This window comes from Triticum urartu, chromosome 6A (genome assembly GCF_056163025.1).
Source record: "Triticum urartu cultivar PI428250 chromosome 6A, HENAU_Tu73, whole genome shotgun sequence".
NCBI classification, from domain to species: domain Eukaryota; kingdom Viridiplantae; phylum Streptophyta; class Magnoliopsida; order Poales; family Poaceae; genus Triticum; species Triticum urartu.
Genome location: NC_141878.1, coordinates 52,980,218 through 52,991,617, shown reverse-complemented (window position 1 = coordinate 52,991,617; position 11,400 = coordinate 52,980,218).

The following is an 11,400-nucleotide window of genomic DNA, read 5'->3' as shown; positions in this document are numbered from 1 at the left end:
CCATGTAGGAGTACATGGTGGGTTCTTTCATTGAAGCCGTCCTTAGGACCTGAGTTCTATGTTTGTGATCCATGAAATAGCTACTACCACACATTGGGCCCTGAAATATGACCCCGCTCGACTTACTGACCCCTCTCGTCCTCTGTCCAGGAGTTGCAACTAGTTTCTGGTGTTTATAGGATATGTGTTGGCGGCCGTGCGTAGCGCTGACCCTAGGGGTGGGCTATCATGCGGTAGATACACCGTGGCACGGTGTACCGGGTGCCCGTTTGGTGTCTCAGGAACCCTACACACATCGTTTGGGGCTATGAGCGAAACTCCGGCCGGATCTCCTCGCAGATGGAACCCGGATAGGCGATAAACCTGGACTAGAGACTTGTGCGGTTAGTCAGGTCGTGGTCTACACCCACGTCGGCTTTCGCTTGAAGTCTGCCGAGCACATGTCGTGTGCAGACGCTAAGTGGTGGAAACATGTGTGACAAAGTACACCCCTGCACGGTATAAAACTATTCGAATAGCCGCGTCCGCGGTAAAGGACTTCTGGGTTGCCTATAACAGTTCATAGACAAGTGAAAGTGGATACTCTAAAACTTGCAAGACAAGTGTGAGTGCTATGGATTGCCTTCTCGTAGGGAGACGGAAGCGGATCCATACTGGTGTATTGAATGGTGAATATGTGGACTCGTGTGCGCCACCTCAAAAGAGTTGCTTGCAGTCGTAGTTCAGGATAGCCACTGAGTCAAAGCTGGCTTGCTGCAGTTAAACTCCACCACCCCCTTTACTGATACCGATGCATATGTAGATAGTTCTGATGTAAGTCTTGCTGGGTACATTTGTACTCACGTTTGCTTAATTTATGTTTTGCAGAGAGACTTCAGTCTCGCTAGTAGTTTCGCGTGAACTTCGACGTTTAGCTTGATACCTCAGCTACGATCTTGTGCCCTCGGCAGGATCTGGTAGATAGTCAGGCTTCTCATCCTTTTTCATTTGTAGACGTCTGTACTCACACATGTTAAGATTGCGCATGTGCTTTGATTGTATGCTATGATTGTTGGGTCATGAGACCCATGTTTGTAATATCTCGCTCCTCGGAGCCTAATGAATAAATATTTGAGTCGTAGAGTTATGTTGTGATGCCATCTTGTATTTACACATACCGAGCATATTGTGTGTATGATTGAAATGCTTGGTATGTGTGGGATCCGACAATCTAGTTGTTTATCCTTGGCAGCCTCTCTTATGGGGAAATGTAGTCTAGTGCTTCCATGAGCCATAGTAGTCCGCTACAGCCCGGCTCACCGGAGTCCTGCTAGCCCAGCACTACTGCGCAGGACACTTGACTGGCCGGCATGTGTTTCACTTGGTTCCTGTGTCTGTCCCCTCGGGAAAATGTCACGCGGTGACATCCGTAGTCCTGCCTAGCCTGCTACAGCCCGGGTTCCTGGAGTCCTGTTAGCCTAGTGCTACAGCCCGGATTCACACGCTGCTGACCGACATGCTCGATGCGATTCATGTATGCCTGTCCCCATAGGTTGGTGCCGCTTTGGGTTCACGACTAGCCATGTCGGCCCGGGTTCCCTGTCATATGGATGCTAGCAACACTATCATATACGTTAGCCAAAAGGCGCAAACGGTTCCGGGCCATGGTAAGGCGACACTCGTGGGAATACCATGCGTGAGGCCGCAATGTGATATGAAGTGTTACCGGCTAGATCAATGTGACTTGGAATCGGGGTGCTGACAATGCGCCACACTTCGGCTCCGCCCACTTCAAATATTAACCCCTCATGGTTACACGGGACAAGACAGAAAACTTCCTCCACAGTTCGAAATGGGCTTCAACACTTAGGAATAGCTTGCATAAAGCAACATAAACGACGATGTGCAGGTTAGAGGCAGGAGTGAAGTTGTGCAGTTGGAGGCCGTAATATTCCAAAAGCCCTCTGAGGAACGGATGGACGGGAAATCCGACGCCCCTCAGCAGATAGGGGACGAAGCACACTTGCTCCCTTCCGGATGGATTGGGGAAGTCCTTCGACTGAGTCGCTTCATTGAAGGAGACCGACCCTGCTCGGACAGGGACCGGTTCCGTGGGAGGAAGAAATCCCTGCGTTTGTAGCTTTGCTAGCCGACTATTAGTCATAGAACACTTCTCCCACTCGCTTCTCTGTGGGCTTAACCGGAAGGAAGAACTGGGAATGCTAGCCATGTTGGAATGGCTTCTCCTGGCAGTTTCTGGGGATTTTCTCGGCACGATATCGCCTGGATCTAAGATCTAGTTTCATTAAATAGGCGTTCTGCCTTGTGTGGGCGGGGTGTTAGTTGCAAAAGTACCCTTACTTTCTGCATTCACTCGACACGTGGAAGACGAAGTTATTATTGCGCAGAAGCCGAGGAGAACAATATTGAGTCAACAGCCAAATATATTACTTGGAGAAGGGAACCCGCCTTGCAATGCCGAAGACAATCCGAGCACCGAACACCTCATCATTGAAGCCTGGTTCGGGGGCTACTGAGGGAGTCCTGGACTAAGGGGTCCTCGGGCCTCCGGCCTATTATCTGCTGGGCCGGACTGATGGGCTATGAAGACATGAATACCAAAGATTATACCCGTGTCCAGATTGGACTCTACTTGGCGTGGAAGGAAAGCTAGGTGACCGATTATGAAGATTCCCTCTTATGTAACCGACCTCGTGTAACCCTAGATCTCTCCGGTGTCTATATAAACCGGAGAGCATAGTCCAGACAGATTCATTACCATATACTCATAGGCTAGACTTCTAGGGTTTAGCCATTACGATCTCGTGGTATATCAACTCTTGTAATACTCATATTCATCAAGATCAATCAAGCAAGAAGTAGGGTATTACCTCCATAGAGAGGGCCGAACCTGGGTAAACATCATGTCCCCCATCTCCTGTTACCATCAATCCTAGACGCACAGTTCGGGACCCCCTACCCGAGATCCGCCGGTTTTGACACCGACACTCGTCCCAGCTGTCGTCGCCTCACTTGGCTCCAGCGTGCGTCCAAGATAACGAGGCGTTGTAGCACCACGTTGGTTGGTTGCTGGGCTGTTGCGGTGGTGGAGTCTTCATGAAGATCTTCATGCCACCACACAGGTGCTTGCTGAGTTGGTGTGGAGGCCGCGCGCAGCCATGCAGATGCCTGCCCAGCTGGTCGAGCTGGCAGCTGCATGGGATTGGCGGTGGAGTCATGGCAGACGCGGGCCTAGCTGCGGCCCCGCAGGCATCCTCGGCAAGGGTCTTGACGAGGGCCCGACAAGGGTCTCGCTGCGGCACCGCGGTCGTCCCCGGAAAGGATCTTGCCGGGGGTCTCGTGGATTTCCTTGGCAAGGATCTCGCCAAGGATCGTCGACTTCTAGTTCTCATCTAACCTTGTGTATTTATGATCTCTACAAAGTTCTGCATGCCACCATGGAGGTGCCTCCCGAGCCTTGGTTTCATGTGGATGATGGTGTTGGGAACCCTTGCGCTCAAGGGTGGCGCGCTTTGCTGGCGTCAGGCAAGTTGCCCCGGCAAGGATCTTGTCGGGGCTGCGGAAGCCACCCTGGCAGGAGTCATGCTGGGGGAGTCCACCTCGCTCTCTTGCTCTCTTTGCGTCCCTGGTCTTGGCGTTGCTCTGGCTGTCTTGCGCTCCGGCATCCTTTCTCTGCCCTGCTTAGTGTGGCCGTGGGCGCGGCTCTGACTTCCCGTGCACAAGTAAAGGGGTGCAAAAGGAGAGCCCCTACTTTTGTACACCGACAAGAGGGATTAGCAGGAGGCAAGTGACGACCATGGCCGCAAGCAGGAGGACAGGTGGCCGCGGTGGCTGTAGCCATGGCTGTCGTGCGAGGAGGAGAGAAGAGAGCGCCAGAGGTAGAGGAAGGTCGCGGATCGGCGGCTCCTCCAGCGAGTACCGGCAGCAAGCGGTGGCGTTGCCCGTGCGAGGGCGCCCTGGTGTCGCAATCGGCGAGAGGCGCTTCTCCTCGTGACGACACTGGAGGGATAAATGAGGAGGAGGCAGAGGACTTTGGGATCACGGTAGGGTTAGGTAGTGGGCATTCTGGGCTCGTGGGCTTTAGGTGAGTTCTGGTCAGCCACGGTTGGGCCGTTTCAATGGATTTGGACGCACGAGGAGGGTCGGGTTATTCGCGTTGGTTTTCTTTCCAAGGATGAATCTTTTTTAAGAGAAAAAAACAGGTTAAATCATAGCCGTCAATTTTTAAAGTGAACATTAAACTAACGGATATAAAGGGGTGACTTATAGAGAACTATGAAAGGCTCCGTCCTTTAATATTAGGTAAAGACTAGAGACTTCTCTCAAGATAGAAAATAATACAGTGGGTGAACAAATTACTTTCGAGCAATTGATAGAAAAGTGTATAGTGATGACGATATCTAAGGCAATGATCATGAATATAGGCATCACGTCCGTGTCGAGTAGACCGACTCCTGCTTGCACCTACTACTATTACTCCACACACCGACCGCTATCCAGCATGCATCTAGAGTATTATGTTCATAATGAACGGAGTAACGCTTTGAGCAAGATGAAATGATGTAGAGGAATTAACTCATGCAATATGATGAAAACCCCACCTTTTTATCCTCGATGGCAACAATACAATACGTGCCTTGCTCCCCTACTGTCACTGGGAAAGGACGCCACAAGATTGAACCCAAAGTTAAGCACTTCTCCTATTGCAAGAAAAAGCAATCTAGTTGGCCAAACCAAATTGATTGTTCGAAGAGACTTGAAAAGATATCAAATCATGCATATAAGAATTCAGAGAAGATGCAAATAATATTCATAGATAAGCTGATCATAAATCCACAATTCATCCGTTCTCGTCAAACACACCGCAAAAGAGTAATACATCAAATAGATCTCTAAGAACATCGAGGAGAACTTTGTATAAGAGTCAAAGAGAGAGAAGAAGCCATCTAGCTACTAGCTATGGACAACGTAGGTCTGAAGTAAACTACTCATGCTTCATCGAAGAGGCAATGGTGTTGATGTAGAAGCCCTCCGTGATCGATCCCCCCGGACAGGATGCCGGAAAAGGCCCCAAGATGGGATCTCACGGGTACAGAAGGTTGCGGTGGTGGAAAAGTGGTTTCATGGCTCCCTTGGATGTTTTTGGGGTATAAGAGTATATATAGGTGAAAGAATTAGGTCAGGGAATCTATGAGGGGCCCACAAGGTCGGGGGGCGCGCCCCACCCCCTTGGCACGCCCTCCACCCTTGTGGGCGCCCCGAGGCTCCTCTGACTTGCACTCTAAGTCTCATGGGTGTCTTCTGGTCCAAGAAAAAATCATGGCGAAAGTTTTATTCCGTTTGGTCCTTTTCTGCGAAACCCTAAAACAAGGAAAGAAACAAAAACTGGCACTGGGCTCTAGGTTAATAGGTTAGTCCCAAAAGTCATATAAAATAGCATATTAATGCATATAAAACATCCAAAACAGATAATATAGTATCATGGAACAATCAAAAATTATAGATACGTTGGAGACGTATCAAGAATCACCAAGCTTAATTCTTGCTCGTCCTCGAGTAGGTAAATGATAAAAACTGAATTTTTGATGTGGAATGCTACTGATTATATTTATCCATGTTATTCTCTTTATTGTGGCATGAATGCTCAGATCCGTAAGATTCAAAACAAAAGTTTAATATTGACATAAAAATAATCATACTTCAAGCATAATAACAAAATAATTATGTCTTCTCAAAATAACATGGCCAAAGAAAGCTTATCCCTACAAAATCATATAGTCTGGCTATGCTCCATCTTCATCACACAAAATATTTAAATCATGCACAACCCCGATGACAAGCCAAGCAATTGTTTCATACTTTTGATATTCTCAAACCTTTTCAACCATCACACAATACATGAGCGTGAGCCATGGACATAGCACTATAGGTGGAATAGACAGTGGTTGTGGAGAAGACAAAAAGAGGGAGATAGTCTCACATCAACTAGGCGTATCAACGGGCTATGGAGATGCCCATTAATAGATATCAATGTGAGTGAGTAGGGATTGCCATGCAACGGATGCAGTAGAGCTATAAGTTTATGAAAGCTCAAAAAGAAAACTAAGTGGGTGTGCATCCAACTTGCTTGCTCATGAAGACCTAGGGCATTTGAGTAAGCCCATCATTGGATTATACAAGCCAAGTTCTATAATGAAAATTCCTACTAGCATATGAAAGTGATATCATAGGAGACTCTCTATCATGAAGATCATGGTCCTACTTTGAAGAACAAGTGTGGGCAAAGTGATAGTAACATTGTCCCTTCTCTCTTTTTCTCACATTTTTTTCTTTTCTCTTTTTTGTGCCTTCTCTCTTTTTTTATTTGGCCTTTCTCTTCTTATATTTCCTCACATGGGATAATGCACTAGTACAGTGAGCTCCTAAACAAACGGTTTAAAACCCCTTTCCGCGACGGCATCTGGAACCGTCACCAAGTGAGTGTGGGCGATAGGGGGGTCCTTCCCACACGACCCAGAAATCGTCGGAGATATGCCCTCCTGGCACACACGTTCGGAAAAATGAGGTCGTGTGCGACTTGCGAGCGCTCAAATATGGAAATATGTACAGTAGAGCTAAAAAAATTACAATTATACGGTGAAATTGTTTCCGGTCGCAAGTACATCCCACACAGTCAGTCCCCGCTAAACGTTTTCGTTCGTATGTACATCCCACACAGTCGCTCGAAGGAAAATGTTTCCGTTCACAGGTACATCACACACAATTTTTCCCGTTAAATCGCTTGCGTTATTGAATATATCACACACAGTCCGTGGAAGAAATTGTGTGGCAAAGGCTGTCCATCACACATAGTTTTTATGTGGTAAACGTTTGCGCAAGGTGGCCTAACGCAAACAGTTTTCAAGAGAAGGTTGTGTGTAATTGTTCATTGATCCAACACAGTTTATTCCTAGAAACTGTGTGCGTTGCCTGAGGTCACCGCCCACGGTATTTTTTTAACAACCGTTTGCAATAGCAAAACCCAATTAGTAAGCTAATTCGCCACTAGCAGGCTAATTATCCGATTATTCATAATCCATTTATTAATCTAATTGACAGTTCATATTAAGCACACAATATATTTCATTTTCATAATTGAAATATATTAAGTACAACATCATATAGCTTCAGCACTCAGCTACCCCATTACACAACTACACCAGGACCAAGTTTCACATGCAACATCTATAACCTTTCGAAATTAGCATTATAGATGGTACATAGACAGATGTATCTCATGTGGAAAACTGCTGAAGCAGAAGGCGAATATTGAGCCTTCTTTGATGTTGAAGGTCTTTGTAACTTTAGGCCATTGCCTATGGATGATTGACCGTCCATCCTTCGTCCTCTTCAGGAACACTTCAATATTGAACCGTGGGTGTTGTATGAATACCTTCCTCGCCTCTTGACCATATAGGTGGTTTGAGAGGTAATCATCAATGAACTTCTTTGGAAAGGACTGAAAACAAGGATGTGGATAAATATCTTCTCTATATTGGAAGTGGGGCAAAGCAATAAAAAGGCAAGGTATAATAGTTAGTACCATCCTGTAGTGAACTGATGTCTTCTTCATTGTGCAGACAAAGATCTTTTTGTATTTTGTCGCTAATTTCTTTATCCTGATCTTTCAGAGTTTCTTGACTTGAATGATATTCATGGACAACTCATTTCCCCATATGAAAAAAGGATCGAACAGTGGGTCAAACCCTCTGACAGCAGGACCTACATGTGCAAGACCAAATTGTTAAGAACCTAAATATTAGAATGGTTCCTGCAATTGCACAATAATGTGCTATTAGACAACGGACCATGCACGTGCTAACCTCGATTGTAAACCTCAGTGCTTCCCATTGTTTCCCTACAACACAAATAACGTAGTTAGTCATCAGGTTAAGTAAGGGTTCGCATGCTATCAGTAAAATATGTTGATGAAAAATAATCACATTGCAGATTCATCAGATTAATTCAAGCCACATGGAAAACCCATTTATCCAAAGCAAGCATGATTAAGAACTAGGAAGTATAGCACTTGTATATGTTTCTCGTGTATTAAGTGCAGCCAAATTTGATTTATTCCTCACATGCACAAGAATACAAAATTCTACCCACGACAATTGGACATCGCATTGCAGAATTGAACCAAGCAGTTAACTAAACACCACAACAAATGAACCAAACATTAACTGAGCACCACATAGCACAATATAACATTGAACCAAGAAGTGAACTAAACACGACAACAAGTGAATCAAACATTAACTGAGCACCACATTACACAATATAACATACTCCTAATAGAAGATCAGACAGTTAACCAAACAGTTAACTACAACCAATTATAGAAACTGTATTTGTTTATCATGTATTTACTACAGCCAAATTCAATTTATTCCTCACATGGTATACAATAACAGAATGCACCCACAATTTTGTAAAGATAAATTCGATTTATTTATCACATGGAAGACAATTCAAAATTGCAGCCTAAAGAATTGAACATCACATTTGCACATTTGAACCAAATAGTTAAATGAAGACGAGAACTAATTATCAAAATAATTACTAAGTGAGCACCACACTGCACGACATATAGAACATATACACTAGAGCAACAGATTGCATGGTAAAATTAGATAGCACAATTCACTAGAATTTGTGAAGGAAAGGCAGGAGCAACACACGCAACGGGTAAACCGAGCATGCATAACCAGCGTAGCTAGCAAACAAGGATGACATGATGTAGACAAGATCCGTTTATCTATGTGGCGGTAGATATAGATCTCGTCTTTTTATCATTAGTAGCAATGATACATACATGTCGGTTCCCTTTCTGTCACTGGGATCGAGCACCGTAAGATCGAACCCACTACCGGGCACCTCTTCCCATTACAAGATAAATAGATCAAGTTGGCCAAACAAAACCGAAATATCAAAGAAGAAATACGAGGCTATAAGAGATCATGCATATAAGAGATGAAAGAAACTCAAATAACTTTCATGGATATAAAAAGATATAACTGATCATAAACTCGAAGTTCATCAGATCCCAACAAACACATCACAAAAGAGTTACATCATATGGATCTCTAAGAGACCATTGTATTGAGAATTCAACGAGAGAGAGAGAAAGCCATCTAGCTACTAACCATGGACGCGTCCGTCTACAAGGAACTACTCACGCATCACCGGAGAGACACCAATGGAGGTGGTGAACCCCATCCGAGATGGTGTCTAGATTGGATCTGGTGGTTATGGACTCTATGGCGGCTAGATGAATATTATGTCGCTTGTTCTATGGTTTTTGGAATATTGTTTTATTTATAGAGCAAAGAGGCGGTCCGGGGGGCACCCGAGATGGGCACAACCCACCAGGGGACGCCTGGGCCTACTGGCGCCCTTGTGGGTTGTGCCCCCCTCGGGGCACCCCCCGGTGCAACCAGGGCCCATTGCCTTCCTTCTGGCCCATAAAAAATCATCATGGAGTTTCATGGCATTTGAAATTCGTCTAATATTGATTTCTTGCGATGTAAAAAACATGGAAAAAACAACAACTGGCACTTGGCACTATGTCAATATATTAGTTCCAAAAAAGATATAAAATGAATATAAAATGATTATAAAACATCCACGATTGATAATAAAACAACATGGAACAATCAAAAAATATAGATACATTGGACATGTATCATCAAATCATACAAGACGCTCCAAGGAAAACACATATCACGTGGTGAATAGAAATATAGCATCAAGTAAAGTTACCGATAGACGAAGACGAAAGAGGGGATGCCTTCCCGGGGCCTACCCAAGCTCATGCCGAGTTTCATTTTGGAACTTCAGATGACAGAGTAATCGGAAGTCATCGTGCCAACCCTATACATGACTTCTCAATGGCTGACCCCTTTGCAAAAATTGTGAGGTTTCAAAACCAGACTTAGAAGTGGTAATATTAGTTTGAACCTCTTTGATATCCATGTTGAGCGAATCAGCGCGAGCATTTGTAGCTCATGTGCTGAATTTCATTTCTAATATCAGTTTGAACCTTGCAATCTTCGAATTTGAGCCATATAACTCTGGAATTTGAACCTTGTAATATTTCGAGCTTTTGTGGTACAATCGTTGAAATGGCATCTTATGAGACTTGTATATTGGTAGCATTATTTTGACCTTAATATGCAATGGTCTTAGATTTTATTAGCCATTCTCGAATCTGTTTACCTTGTCAATCTCAGAACACACGATCTGTATAGCTAACTCGACTGCGATATTTGACATTATTGCACACAGTTGGTTTCTTCCACCATGAGCCATGTAGAGCGCAAAATTAATTATCGCATTCGAGTGTCCATCATCACCCTTCTGTGTAACTTTGACCTCATCACCCACGGGTAAACTTATGACCGAAGTCATTCCAGAAACTTTTACAAAGCTTTTTGCCAATAAACGCCCACGATTTGTCCCTCTTCTAGTCGACGCGTGGCCAAACTAGCCGGGCAGGAAGCTTGCGCTGTAAACTGCGCGGTAGTGCGGGAACAGGCTCACTGATGATACATTTGGCGCCTCTTCGAGCCCACGCGTGCGGTGCGGGGTTGTCAAGCGTGCACTGGAATCCTCCGCTATGAACGTCGTGACAAGACGTGACGAGTACAGGCCGGCTGGCCCCCATTTATTACAGCGGACATTTAACCCTTGTGTCTCTTCAACCTTTCGATCGCGCCCCATCATTGCAAGAAGCACACCCACCATGAGAAATTCTTAGAGGATATCCTGCATGGCTCCAATGGCGCTTCGAGTGGCTGCCGACGATGAGAAGCAGTTCACCATGCGTGCCGTGGTGGACACCCACAGAAGGTTTAGGGACTTATCGGTGGTGTACACCAACGACCCGGTCTGGGTGGAGCACTCCATCCACATCATGGAGCTGTTGCTTGCCGAGGAGAAGTACAAGGTGGTCGGGTTCGACCTCAAGTACACCCGCGCTTGTGTCGAGTCTTGTCCCAAGGTCGCTGTCGCCCAGATGTGTGTGCACCGCCACGTCCTCGTCTACCACTACTGCCTGGCCACAAGGCCTTGCGAGCATTTCTCCAGGTTTGTCAACAGCCCCCACTACATGTTTGCTACGGTGGTGGCAAGCGTCGTCGCAACAATAAGTAGATGATTACATCCTCGTTTCGCCTAGTTTAGTATGCATGCAATTGCTTACTTTGGTGTTTGGAAATGTTATGTGTGTAGTAACTTGTGTAATTGTTTGCTTAATTTGGTTATGCAATGCTGTATTTTTAAGTATATATGTTGATTCTGTAGACAGAGCGTAGATGTTGTGCGGACAAAGAAAATCACATCGCACACGGACTAAACAAT